Below are 13,387 nucleotides of genomic sequence, written 5' to 3' on the forward strand. Positions count from 1 at the left end.
AAGGTGAGCTTGCTTTGTGCTTGAGTCCTCCCAGCCTTCCAGAGAACAGAGGGAAAGGAGCCCACAGCACCACACAAGCATTGCCTGTGCTTTGCCAGTCCCCAAATAATAAACATAAAATTAAAATCTTGTTAGGAGCATCACAGGAGCTATTACAGCTCAGCAGCTGATACTGACTGCGCTCAGATCCGTGATGTGATTTCACAGCACTCTGCGGGCTCACCGGCTCACCGTGCACACCCTGATCAGGTTAGCTGTGCCTTGGCTTTTTTTTCTCACCCCACTGAAATGAAGCAACAAGAATGGCAAGAAAACCCGATCTAATCTTGTGATCTAGGTTTGTGTCACACTTGTCAAATGAGCAGCAGAGCAGCTGGTGCTGCTGTGTCACCTCTGCAAACAGGGTCCTCCTGGGATGGATGCTCACTGAACATTGGACTCATCCTGCACCCCACACATGCTGCTGGTTGGGAAGCCCCTGTAGGGACACTGCTCAAGGAGAATTTTATTTCCTGCATTGTGCCCATCGCTCAGAGCACATCAGGGGCGCTGCTGCTATGCAAGGGGCAGCAGGGATGCTCTGCAGGGGCCCCTCATGAAGTAATGCATGATGTTGCACTGGTGCGACCTGCACCTTTTAAACAGCTTGGCTCTTCTGCTGGTGCCGGTTCTGCCAGAGGCTGGGCAGGACGGGCCCATCAATGGGGCACTGGGGCAGGTGCAGTGGGGTGGATGCTGGCTCCTTTCTGCAGCTCCTTTCCTTAAAATCATCTCATCATTTGCATTGCTTTTATTCTTACAACAAACACTGTGATAGACACTAAGTACCAGAAATGAGGTGAAGTATCCCAGACCCTCGTGTGTGTATAGCCACAGCTTGTGCAGCTGGGGACAGAGAAAGCAAAACCGTGGAAACTTTCTGCACGTCTCTTTCAAATACCACAGGCAAGCAGAAGTAGTAACGTGCCTTAAATCAGAACCAGGTTTAAAGAACCTCCATTACATAGCTATCTATCTTTGTGCTATTTTTCATCAGCTAGATTCATTCTTCATATCAGATAGGGTGATAAGAGCATAAAGGTGCCTCTTATTCAGCTCTAATTTTAATTAATATGGTCATCAAATTGGATCTGAAGAATTAGGAAACCTCAGCAAAAATTCCGAAGGGATATAAACCAGGACAATTTACTGTTTGTGGGTCTGTGCTCTGCTCTAGTCACAGGCAGTCATGGTGACTTAGTTTTTGATAGATGTCTGGAAATACCTGCAGCGATCTCTTTACAAAGCTTAATGACCTTGGGTCATTTAGTTTTTGAAATATTTCAGCTACCAGGGAATAAAAATGGCACGATTGTCACAGTTACACTGCAGAAGGTCACGTGGCTAAAGGTCTGAATTCCCTCAAAGCTACCACCATGCAGCAGACAATGCACCCAGCTTGTTTAACTGCTGCACGCCTTGTCCAGATGGGTAACTGAGGGAATACCAGGGAGGATGTTGTGTTTCATGGTACTGGCCCTCGGCTGTGGGGTATCAGCTTGCCCTGAGGGGACAGGAGTCGACCACAAACCATTTCCTCAGGTCTGAACTCACTGGTTATTGCAACAGAGCAGGAATTTAATGGCTCCCAAGGACAGGGTTAAATACACAGGGACAGTGGGAGAGGGGAAGCTCACGTGGCCCCACAGCCAGGACCATTCACTTCCCAAGGCTCCTGCACACTGTCCCCACCTCCTCCCTGCAGCACCAGGGCCATTGCCCAGCTCTGTGCCCCACGTCGCTGTGTCCTGCCCCAAGCTCCTGCTCAGGATGCTGCTCACAGCCCAGCTGACCTTCCTGGGACCTTCTGTTGGAGTCAGAAGGTGATTTTTCTCCACCTCTCCTTCTCCTTTAGCAATATCCTTGTCTTGCTGGTTCTCACAGGATGCAGCTGGAAAACCAGGTATACAAACCTGGTAGGGAAGTAGGAGAAAAGTTGTGGGTGCTGCAGACAGCCCTGTCTGTCCTCGGCAGGCTCAGGAGTCTGCAGACGTCCTGGGATGGAGCAGATGCAGGCAAAGAGCAGAGGGCTGGATGACAGCCATATCCTTTCCATGTGCCAGCTTGGCAGTGGCAGGAGCGAAGTGTGGGTTTGAGGCTGCTTGCATTTCCTCCTGGATGTGACTTCTCAAAGTTCCTGCCATGTGGCTTGGCACAGAGAGCTGGGATGAGATGGGAGAAGCGAGGGCCTGGCAGAGCCAGCGGGAACAGGCTGGGCTGGGTGGTGCTGCACGGCTGAGCCTGCAGGAGGTACAGGGGCTGGTGCTGATGGTCCTGGGGAGCAGATTTGGTGTGTTCAGTGGGGACATACTGGTGAGCCAGGGCCGGTGCTGTGCTCCTTGCTCACCTGAGCATGTGTGTCCTCAACAGCTCCCTCCTATTACTTAAAAAATGGACTTTGCCATAAATGACAGCAGATTCTGAGCTGGTGTCACCAAACAGCCTCTGAGGGACAGAAAGAGTCTTCATTAAGCTCATCTCTGGAGTCCTCTGGCTGGGTCTTGCACAACGTCCACAATGACCATTGCAGACAGACAATCTGGGGGCAGCCTTTGGATTCACCCATGAAAATCAATTAATCCTTACTCCATCTCAGCCTTTGTATCATGTATGGCATTCAAAAGGGGTATGAGGAGATAGTTTCAAGTCAGGCACTGAGGGAAGGAGAGAGGTTCTTCCTGGCCAGGGGAAACGTCCTCAGAGAGCCCCTGTCCCTCATCCCTGCGGATCCACACCGCTCTCCAGCCAGTGCCCCTCTGGATGGGGCTGGTGGGTGCTGCTCCCGCGGAGGGGGCTTGGTCTGCCCCCCTCCAACTGCAGCTTCTGCGCCGGGAAGCACTGACCGGGGCCGGGCAGGAGGAATCCTCTTGTAGGGAGCCCGGCGTGCCGGGAGGCAGCAGTGTGAGTGCTGAGCCGCAGGGACCAGGCAGGGGGATTTGTGCGGGAGCTGCTACAAAGAGCCAACAAGGGTTCAGAGTCTTTCAGATGAGTGTTTGCTAAATGCAAATGCATGTGTGAAATGCACATAAGTGTGTGTTAAACCCATCCCAGCCCTCTCAGCAGTGTGGAGTGCCTGGAGCCTGTTTGCTTTGCTGCGGCTCCTTTATTTGCTAACAGTTGAGCTCTGCTAATCTCAGAGGAAGCTGTTGTGGGGACAGCCCCTCGAACCGAGGGCGACTGGGATAATGGGAAGCTCTCAGAGCTGCCAGGAAAGGGAAGACTGCAAAGTCTGATCCTTTTCTCTCTGTGGTGGTGGTTTGCTGGAGGAGGATCCCTCGTGGGCTTTGCACCGGCTGCTCTCCTGCTGCCCTTCCTGTTTGCGCTGCCTGCAAGGCAATGCCTCAAACCCAGGGCAAAGCCCACCCAGTCCCGCTCCTCAGTGTGCTGGTGGCTCCATCCTACTGCCACTGGTGAACGTGGCCCGAGAAGCAGGGTGCCCCTGTACGGTGACAGCCCAACCAAACCCGGAGTGCTGCTGGGGGAGAAGGGGCTGCTGTTGCTCAGGGCCCAGCGATGGTACCCGGGGCATGGTGGCCACATCTGCCGCTGCCCTCACCCTGCCGCAGATCCTGCAAGCTCACAGATAATTCGTGTCAGCAAGATGCCATGGTGCCATTGCTAATAGCTCAGCAAAGGGGGACACACTGGTCAGTTAGCAACTGCTTGATGTGACAGTGCCAGCAAAGGGCAGACCCAGCTGCCAGCCCCCCCTAATACCATTAAGATGAGAGATCTGCCAAGGCTGGGGTGGGAGGTGGTGGGACCATGGGAGGGGGGAAGGACCTGCAGGTAGAGCCTCTGCCCTGTGCTCCCTGGGGGTGGGCCAGGCGAGGGTGTGTGGGGCTCCTGGCATCACCCTGCATCCTGGTGTGGGAGTGTGTGGAGCAGCCCGAACTGCTGCAGTGACAGGCTGCCCTTTGCTGGGAGATCAGCTGGGTCCTCTGGAGAAACCCGTGTTATGAGTTTTGCAATATTGGGCACGTATTAAATTAGAAAGAGACTTCTGAGCAACGGAGAAGTTAATATCTGCATATGTGAAGGCCTCCAACTGCAGGCACAGCAATATTAGAGGATTTGTGAAGTTTAACGCTGTTCATTCATCCTGGGGCTGATGCCATAAATTGCAACACCACGATCTGCTTCGAAATAAAACCGCACGGAGGATGTGGGTAGATCTGTTGTATCCCTCCCCAGGGGGATCTCCAGCCCCCTGGACTGCTGTTTGTTGCTGCAGCTCTGATGCTGGGATCCCTCCCCAGCGCAGTGTCTGGTAGCTCAGGGTACAGCGGGCCCGGGGAGGTGCCTGGTGTGCTTCCAGCACCCCTTGCTGCTTCTACGTGTTAGCTCTCGGGGTGATGTGGCACCCCAGCCAAGGGGGGAGTGCAGTGGGGGGAGGGGGGAGGGGGGGGAGCTGTGGGCACTGTGCTTAGTGCCAGCAGAATGGAACATCAAACGTCAGCTGTCGTGAGGAAGGCTGTGGGAGAGCTTGGGGTGCCCGGGTGGGTGCAGAGAGGAGACAGATCAGGGCGAGGGTGCACGTGCTTCATGTCTGGGTACAGGCACCCGCCTGTGGACACAGCCAGGCTGGGGCTGCCGGGGCTGCAGGAGAGGGACCGGTCCCCCCTTGTCTGCACTGAGCAGGCAGAGATTTCCCGTGCCCACGGGGAGCCTCAGAAGTGCCCAAAATGTACAATGGCCTGGAAAGCAGTTCCGTGTGTGTCCTGTGTGTGTGCCCGTGGGACCTGCTCTGTCCCTTGCAGAGTGTGCGCTCCCACGGCCACCGTGCTGCTTTGTGCCATTGTCTGAAGGATGTCGGTGCCAGTCCCTGGGGTTATTTTTGCTTTCCCATGGCAGGAGACGCTGCTTACAGGCAGTCTCCTTCAGGAAATTGATGCTTTAATATTCAGTCTCATCCGATGAGGGTGAAATTTTATTCCTAGAATAACATTTAATTAAGTCTCGGGCTCTCAGTGATGCACCAGTGGTCTGCAGAGCTGCACTTACCTACATCAGCTCTTGTCAAACCAGTTGAACTGCAGCTAGAGTAAACTGTAAAATTTATGGGCTGTTCCCTCCCTTTTTAATTAGCACCGTACGTGTGTGACAAGAGGCCTCAGGCCAGGGGAAGGAGCAGTTTACTTGTTTACTGGTACCTGTCTTGCTCTGCAGCCTTGTCCAGCAACATCCCCCCTAGATGGAGCTCTGCAAAAACATTTGAAGGCAGGAAAGCAGAAGCCTCCTGTTGCCCTGCAGCCCTGCCCCGGTCATCAGAACAGTGCTGGGTTTGGCCTCTGTGATGGGGTGGATGGAGCTGATGCCGTGGTCAGGAGGTGGGAGCGGGATGGGGCACCCAGGGCCCATGTGGGGTGGGTGCTGGTGCTGGATGCGGCACATGAAACTCTTCCTGGCATTGGGGGCTGTGCTGCAGGGATGATGGGATGATGGATCAGAACAGCGGATGTTTGCTGCACACTGGTGTGGCCTGCCATTACTGCCTCTCCTGCCCTCACAGCTCTGCTGGCCCCTTGCCGTTCCCCCTGGGCCCTGTGCAGACCGCTCAGCCTGGACCGTTAGTGAACGGATGGTTGATCACTAGATGGAAACTGAGCTTGGATGTAAAATCTGGCATTCCACAGGCTCCTGACCAGAGGGGACAGCTCTGCTTATCAACTCTGACCTCCTGCCAAAGCTCTGCCAGAGCAGGGCAAGCAGCTGCCCAGGAGGATCTGCAGCAGGAAGAGGAGTGGGTGGTCCTCTGAGTGCACCCTAGATATTCAAAAGCCCTATAGATGCAATGAGCAATGCGATGGGGATGTCCCACCTGATGATCCTTTTGCTATCAGCCAGCAGATCTTAGACTGTAAGTAGGAAAAAAGTGTAAATGATTGGAAAAAAAATCTGCCTGTGTCACTGCATGAAAGGGAGATGAAGAGAGATGAAGACAGCGTCAGCGCAGCTGATAAGGCAGGGGAAGAATGCAGGAGAGAAGCTGAGTAAAGCAAGAGGGATGGGGCCCCGGCACCAAGGCAGCACATGTTCATGCGGCAGAGGAAAGTACATGTGGCAACTACGTGGTCATTGCTGGCTGCACAGGCAGACATTGCAGAAGGCTGGGCAGTTTCGCAGGAAGGTTGGCAGTGATGTGTACAGGGTGGAGGCTGAGGGCAGAGCTGGAAGCTGGGAGCAATGCTGTGGGAAAGGTGGCTGCCTGAGGAGTTTGCCAGGGCTCTCCAGTACCGGACCCCCCTGGCAATGAGGAGCAGTGGGAGGACAGAGACCACTGCAGGGAAGTGCTCTGTGGTGCAGGAGGAGCAGCTCAGCTCTTCTGATGCCCAGCTTGGAGGGAAATCAAACCAGTTACTCCTTTGGGACATTTTGGGTCACCACTCTGGAGATGACCGGTGTGAATCTCTGGCAGGCAGAGCTGCATGGAGCTTCGCTGGTACCACTTGTGCCACATAAGGACTGGCACAAGCAGCTTCTGCTTTCATGACTATTGTGCTGAGACTGGTGGAGATTTTCCTGCTGAGGAAGTGAGCACTGGAGTCCCAGGGAATGACTGGTACCTGGTCTGGAGAGCTGGAAGAGGAGGGCGGCTGCTTCCCTGAGTGCAGCACAAGCAGTATCACACATAGTGCTGTGCTGCCTCAACACCACTAGATACTGGCCTGTATTTCCACCTTACCCTGGCTCTTGCCAGTGCTATTACTCCTTTGGTTTCATAAGCACTAAATTCACTCACAAATTTTATATATATATATAAAAAAGACATACTGTCATAAAATCAGCTAGCTGAGCATTCCCCAATGAAAATGAAAATGAAATGCTGCTGCTCCTCAGAAGAAGTGCTGGTTCTGGATCATTTGTCTATTCAATATTTGGCAAAGTCTGACTGCAGCCCTGGTGTCCTCTCACTGCTCAGCCTTTTCCCATCCCTGGATGCAGCCTTTTTCCTGCACCTATGAAGGCAGAGCATCCGTGCTAGAGGTCATGAGCTGTGCTGCCAGTTATTGATTGATTTTTCTTGCTGCTAGAGCTGGGCAATTTGAATTTGTGCTGCTGGACGTGTCTGGCTTTGCAGGGCAGAGGTGTGTGGTGCTTCATCAAAGTGGGGAGTCTGCAGAGCCAGCTCAGCATGGGGCAGTGCAGCAGCATTCTGCTTATCCATTGGGATGTGGGTTGCCCAGCAGGATCCCACCAGCATCTCTGTCATCTCAGCTGCGGTCCACATGTAATGGTGCTACTCCTAAGGAGCATGGATCTCCTGGGCCTGGGCCTGGGGGCTCTGGGGCCTTTATAAACCCAGGGGACCATGGTGAAATCTCTGCCTTGACAGCCGGGGGACGTTCAGCTGCTGACCCCTGGGGAGGCGCAGAGGTGGGTGCAAGTGCTCAGAGCCCCCCTGGAGAGCTGGGGTTAGTGCCTTTGAGTAGCTGCAGGTCTCAAAGCAGTGCTGGGGGAGCAGGGACCAGCGTGTGGTGCCTGACCTATTCAGCAGCGTGGAGCAGGAACGTGGCTGTCCCTGCAGGCAGCGGGTCCTGCTGTGGCTGTGCTCCCACAGAGGCTGCTCCTGCTCTTCCTGCCAGTGCTTAGCCCAGTGCTGTTTCCATTGCATAGCAGCAGAGGCTCTCCTCAGGGAAGCTGGAAGCTGTGGGTACTGCTGGACCCCATCGCTGGGGCGCAGTGGCGGACTGCATGGTGTGCGTGACCGGTACCATCACCCTCCTTGCGGTCTGACTTTCATGCTGGTGTGTCTTCAGAGACAAAACGCTTTGATTCTACCTAAACTTATGACAGGTTCCTGTATACAGCTGGGAAGGGCAGCTCAGAGAAGCTTTCTTTGGCCCATTCTCCATTGTTCCCTCACTCCTGATGCAGGGCTGATGGTAGGGAAGTGGGACTCTGCCAGCAGTCCCGGCTCACACAGCTGTCTGGTCATCTGACAGTGCAGCCTGAAGGGAAACTAGGAGCCAAATGGCAGCTCAAGGACAAGGTGGGTGCATCCTGGAAGTACCTGATGGAAGCTCCTGCTGCCTGAGCGGGCGGTGAACCTGGGCTGGCTGCGAACAGGAGCTGGCGTGCAGCCCACATGCCTGCCACAGCTCTCCCAGCGCTCCCTCATGGACTGCGCTGATTTTGATGGGCAAGAAACACAGCTCAAGGCTTATTATATTCCTAGAAAGAATGAAGCTTTGAAAGATCCCCCCTGAACCAAATCCAAACTGCAGAATGGTCACCTCTTGTCAGTGTTAATGCCACTGAGTGGCTGCTGGCAAGGACAAAGGGGACGGGCTTTGCAAGTTCAGCTCTTGGCCTTTTTGAGGCACCTTGGCTGATGTGCCAGCAGGAGGAGGAATGTTATAGCTGAGCCTGGAACATTTTGCAGAGGCATTTCTGTTGGCAGGTTTATGATCTTTTCTGCCTCAGCTGGAAGCCAGCAGGACTGAATAAATCTCCAGGCCAACAAAAGCTCAGGATGTTTTCACAATTGCCAGGATTGTATTAATTTACAAGTGCATTAATGAATTTACTCCTTCCTAAGAACAGCTTTCACTTAGATGGGGAGTCCTACAGTGTGTTTGCGTGTGCACGGTAGGCAAAGCTACTAACACACTGCAAGGAAGTCACCTACCAAATAGCTGTGCCATTGATGCCAGTGAAGTGCAGATGTGAGAGGACAGATTTGGTGCTCTCATCTGCCAGGTCCTGCAGCTCTGCAGAAGGGGTCTGCCTGCCCCGTGCCTGGGAGGACCCCCTCACTGGGGGCTGCTCCACACCACGCAGCTCGTGGGGCTTGGGGCTTGCACAGTCTGCAAGTTCCACCAACAGTTAGTGCAAAAAGAGGCTCTAACTTCATCCCGTAGGTGCACATGGTGTCTCCTGTGGATGGGAGACTGTTCAAACCCTCCAGGTAACAGTAATGGGAAATAGCTTCAAGTGATTAGAAACTTCAAACAGCTTAATTATTTCCAAAAAGAGAAAAGAAGAATTAAAATGGTTTCCGTGGGTACATTTTGAATACAATCAATAATTTATCAGACAATTTTCATTCAACAATGAGGAATTAGGATGCTTCAGACCCTCCAAAATGTTATCGGCAAGGGAAATCATTTCAGTTCTCTCTTTGTCTTCCTGTGGGTTGTGCCGGGGCAGGAGCCCCTGTGCAGCCCCGTCCCTGTGCCCCTGCTCTTGCTCTCTGGCGCCAGGAGCGTGGTGGCTGCTGCTGCAGGGATGGTCCTGTGAGAGCTTCAGACGGGCACCTTCAGCCCACCCATGTGCTGCTGGGCACCTCCTGGCCTGGGAAGGGGTCTGGGGGGGGTTGAGGGGTTCCCTCTGCCCACCCAGCCCGAGTCTCTAATCAACCCTTGGGGAATACAGCAAAGCTGGACATGAAAGAGCATCCAGCTGGAGCTCATCGTCCACCCCATGAAAAAGCCTGCCTACCGTAAATAACAGAAGGGGCACGGGAGCTGCTGTGAGAAATCCTTCATCATCTGTGGAAACATGCTTGGTTTTACAGGAAAAACAAATACAGTGAGTCGAAAATAAATGGCATTATTAGCAGAAAGGGAGGCTCTAATTAACCAGATATAGTCCATTACTGTAGCCTTCAATTCATTAAATTGTATAATTACATAAAACCACTGTTGATGTGCTATTCAGTGTATCTGGTATTGTCTTCCTAATAATTAGCTCCATAATTGTCAGTTTGACAGGGTAATTAAAAATGTTTAAAGATGTTGTGTCAGCCTTTTCTCCTTTGCTGAGCTCAGTTGGATGTCTCTGGAAGATGATTTTCCACCTGACTCCACCGTGGTTTTGTTTTTGATTTATACCAGTGTGCTACAGGAATGACCAGACTCATGGATTACTTTGATGCTCCTGCTAGGCTGATGTTTAAAAGTAGGAGAAAAATAACCCCTGATGTCATTTTCATTTACTTCCAGGAAATCTGTGGTCCCATCCCCTGGTCCATGCTGCTGGTGCTGTGACTTTCTTCTCAGCAGTTTTATGAACAGTGCGTTGTGAGATCTGACATTTGTAGCCCTTAAACTTGGTTCTGTTTGCTGTGTAAAACCTTTCACCCCACATGCATTTTTTATGGATGGATGGCAGCAGCAGGAATAGAGCCCATAGCTCCAAGGGGCCCCGTGCAGGACGCAGGGTGATGGTGGTGAGGTGGATCTGTGTGCAATGGAGGGGTGCAGGCAGCCTGGGGAGCAGGACCTGAGCCTGGGTGGGCTGGGGAGCCCGGGAGCAATCGCCTATGAGCTGGAGACAGCCGGAGAGCGGCGCACCCAGTCCCTGTGCTGGGAACGTGCTGTAAAGGAGGCGGTTTATGGAGCCCTTCATGGCAATCACTCTTAGTTCTGTTGCTTGAGGGCACTGATTGCCACTTTGGATGGTCCAAACCCTGACTTGTTTCCCTTTTCAACAAAATAAACCCCGAATAGTCATTGCCGAGAAGTGATAAATAAATCTGTCCTCACACCCAGGAGCTTCGCCAGCTGGGTTTTGGCTGGATGGGAGTCTGTTTGTGGAAGCTTTCAAGGGTTTTTGAAACTAATCTGTTTTGAATCATTAAACAAACAAAGTGATCTGGTCTTCTGGAATAAACAGTAATCACTTGGAAGTGAGATCTGAACTTCTTTCTTGGCAAAAGGATTTCCAGCACTTCTCCCTTTCTCCGTTTTCCATTTGTTTGTGTTTGTGTTTGTTCTTGGGCACTGTTTCTCACGCCACAGCTTTTCTCCCACAGCATGTCCGTGAAACTCACACACTTAGCCAAGTACTTACTGCATTCAGCTGAAGGGGTCCCCTCCCCGCACTCCTTCCCCTTGTAGTCAGGAGCATGTCTTCGAGTCCAGATGGCCCCGTTCCACCACTCTGTAGCCATTAGTTTGCATTCAGTATTCATAATTGCTTTGCTAACTGAGAAACTTTACAATCTGTTGCAGGCCATTATATGCAAAACCATGCCCAAGTAATTGATCCCCTGCCATCCAAATTGCAGAAGTGCTCGAGCGTTTTGTAATCTTGCAGAAAAGGTTTGTATTCTGAGTATTCCAAACCTGTGTTGGAATAAAACTGACAATGGGATAACAGGGCATGGTCTCGGCACGGCCATCACCCAGCGAGCAGGCACCGTACCTGCAGGTGGGCTCCTGCTGTGCACCTTCTCTTGCTGGTCCAGTTGACTCCTCTGATGTTCCCTGTTTGCCAGCCCCATCCCTCTGCTGCTGTGGATGCTCGCTGCTCGCTGCTCGCTGGCAGAGGGGCTAATGCTGGGGTGGGAGCAGGAGCTCTTCAGGCTGCTCGAGGGTGGTGGATGGTGAGGCGCGGTGGCAGCTCTACTGTCCTCAGCGTGCAGTGGGACAAGGCAGGGGCTGTGTGACCCTTCCCATGGCCAGCACCACTGCCAGGGATTTCTTGCAGCAAGCAGTGAGATCTTCTCTGCTTCTGGACTTTGTTCTAGGCGAGTCTCTGGGGGTGTCGTGCACGAGTCCTGCATGGCAGGGCCTGGAAGCGCAGAGCTGTGCTTCCGTGGGACATCCACGCTGTGCTGCCCGGATGGATGGCTGCCCTGGAGCCCTGCCCAGGGCTTTTCTCACCTCTCAGCTGCTCCAAGTGCAGTGGCTGTGAGCACAGGGACGCAGCCTTGGTGGGCACATGGGTCATGGCAGGAGCAGGGTCGGCATGGCTGACACTGGCAGGGCAGGCGGGTGCAGGTTCCAAACCCCCTTGTTTATAACCAGTGATTCACGTGGAATGAACCCTTGGGACATGCAGGCAGGGAATGCAACATAAAGCCTTATGCAGGTTTCCAAACAGGGAACCAGCAACGTCTCCTGTAGGATGATAGGTCTCTCCTTAAGTCATAGGAGGAAAGGCTCCTACAGAGTAATAAATTCATAAATTCCTCTAGTCAACAGGGTTATTTCCCACAAAAGGATTTATTGCGTGGCACACTTTGCTCTGCTCACAATAATGAGGTCTCCAGCACGTGACATTTATGGCTGGAATTATTGTAAAAAAAAAGAAGACATACAGTCTTTGAGGAATATATGTGGGACAAATCTCCAGTTCATGTACAGAGGGTATCCATGGGCGGCCTGGGCTGAGTTTCAACCAGGGAACCTGGAATACTTCTGTGAATGTTTTCCTGGGGAAATGAGCCGTGGTGGCAGTGCTGGTCCTGGACAGTCTCCAGTCTGCTGTAATCTCGGCCACCTCTTGAGGGCTCAGCCGTGCCACCAGCCACGTGCAGGTTGTACGTGTGGATGCTCAGTCCCTGTGTTGGACGTGGGGCTTGCATCCTGCCCACAGGGCGATGCAGACACCACCGAGCTCTGTGTGGGACCAGAGGCAGAGGCGATGGTTGCCCCCTTGCTCCAGCATTCCCACATTGATCCCTGCAGCCTGGTGTTCTCCCGGGCACTGACTCCCAGAGCCCTTGCAGAAGGCCAGGGCAGGCCAGAGGCTCAGTGCGGGAATCACGGAGCATCCCTGTCCTCTTCCATGCCAGCAGCAGGGCTGAGCTGGTGAGGAGAGCTTTAAATCTCTGACGTGCTGAGACCATGGCCCAGTGAACCTCTGGTGCTGCAGGAGAAGCCCCTGGAGCTTTGCACTCCAGAGCTCTCCATGCATCTCCCTGACATCACATGGAAGGACACTTGGAGCTGCTCTTTGCCTAATGGGGTAGTTTGGATGTTACAGCCTAAAATTAAAGAGCTCATTAATTACCATGCTGAAAGCCAGGCTCTCTTTAAGCCTGTTCTTTATCATGATTAATGAGGCAGCACCATCTCCTTCCCCCTTTATGCAATCTGCTGTCCTGCCAGAGTGGGATCCACAGTCCTATCTCCTGCTGCTCATCCTCCCTGCCTGGCAGTAACAGCAGGAGCAGAGGTAGGACTGTGGATCCCGCAGTGCTGGCATGGTTTGGGAGCATGGGGTATGACTGCAATCTGCCATGGAGCTGCAATCCCCCACCTGCCATCATGTTGCCTATGTCTGAAGCTTCCCAGTTTTGCAGAAAAGGCGGAGGCAGAAGATGGGCATTCCTGTCTGCAGGATGGTCACTTACTACCTGGGAGTTTCCAGTTAGATGCGTCTGCAGAAAGCAAGCAAAGACATTACTGCGCAGCAGGGCTTGTTACGCAGCTTAAACCTGGGGTAGTGGTTATTCAATAAAACAGATGAAAACAATACTGGTGGCAGCAGCATGCACAGCGCAGTGCAGCTGCAGGAGCCCAGCCTGGATTATGCAGATGTGCCTGCTGGAGAAAGGAGCCAGCCTACCTTTGTGCTTTGTAATAAAACTTTACACGTGCTCAGTGCATTTTAA

General features: G+C 52.9%; 2 long non-coding RNA genes across 2 annotated transcripts in view; both read left to right on the forward strand.

Moving 5' to 3' along the window:
• Positions 1 to 6,400, forward strand: part of LOC134161674 (uncharacterized) — a 66,398-nt gene extending 59,998 nt beyond the window's left edge. Inside the window, exons 4-5 of the long non-coding RNA XR_009964067.1 lie at positions 5,209 to 5,369; positions 5,552 to 6,400. This is a non-coding gene — a long non-coding RNA (uncharacterized LOC134161674). The remainder of the gene's footprint in view (positions 1 to 5,208; positions 5,370 to 5,551) is intronic.
• A 1,320-nt stretch (positions 6,401 to 7,720) lies between these two features.
• Positions 7,721 to 9,777, forward strand: LOC134161673 (uncharacterized). Its single transcript, XR_009964066.1, has 2 exons — positions 7,721 to 7,787; positions 7,918 to 9,777. It is a non-coding gene; the product is annotated as an uncharacterized LOC134161673 (long non-coding RNA).
• Positions 9,778 to 13,387: the final 3,610 nt, after the last annotated feature.

This window comes from Pezoporus occidentalis, unplaced genomic scaffold, assembly GCF_034315485.1.
Source record: "Pezoporus occidentalis ecotype Australia unplaced genomic scaffold, CSIRO_AGI_Poc_V1 ctg178, whole genome shotgun sequence".
Classification (NCBI taxonomy): domain Eukaryota; kingdom Metazoa; phylum Chordata; class Aves; order Psittaciformes; family Psittacidae; genus Pezoporus; species Pezoporus occidentalis.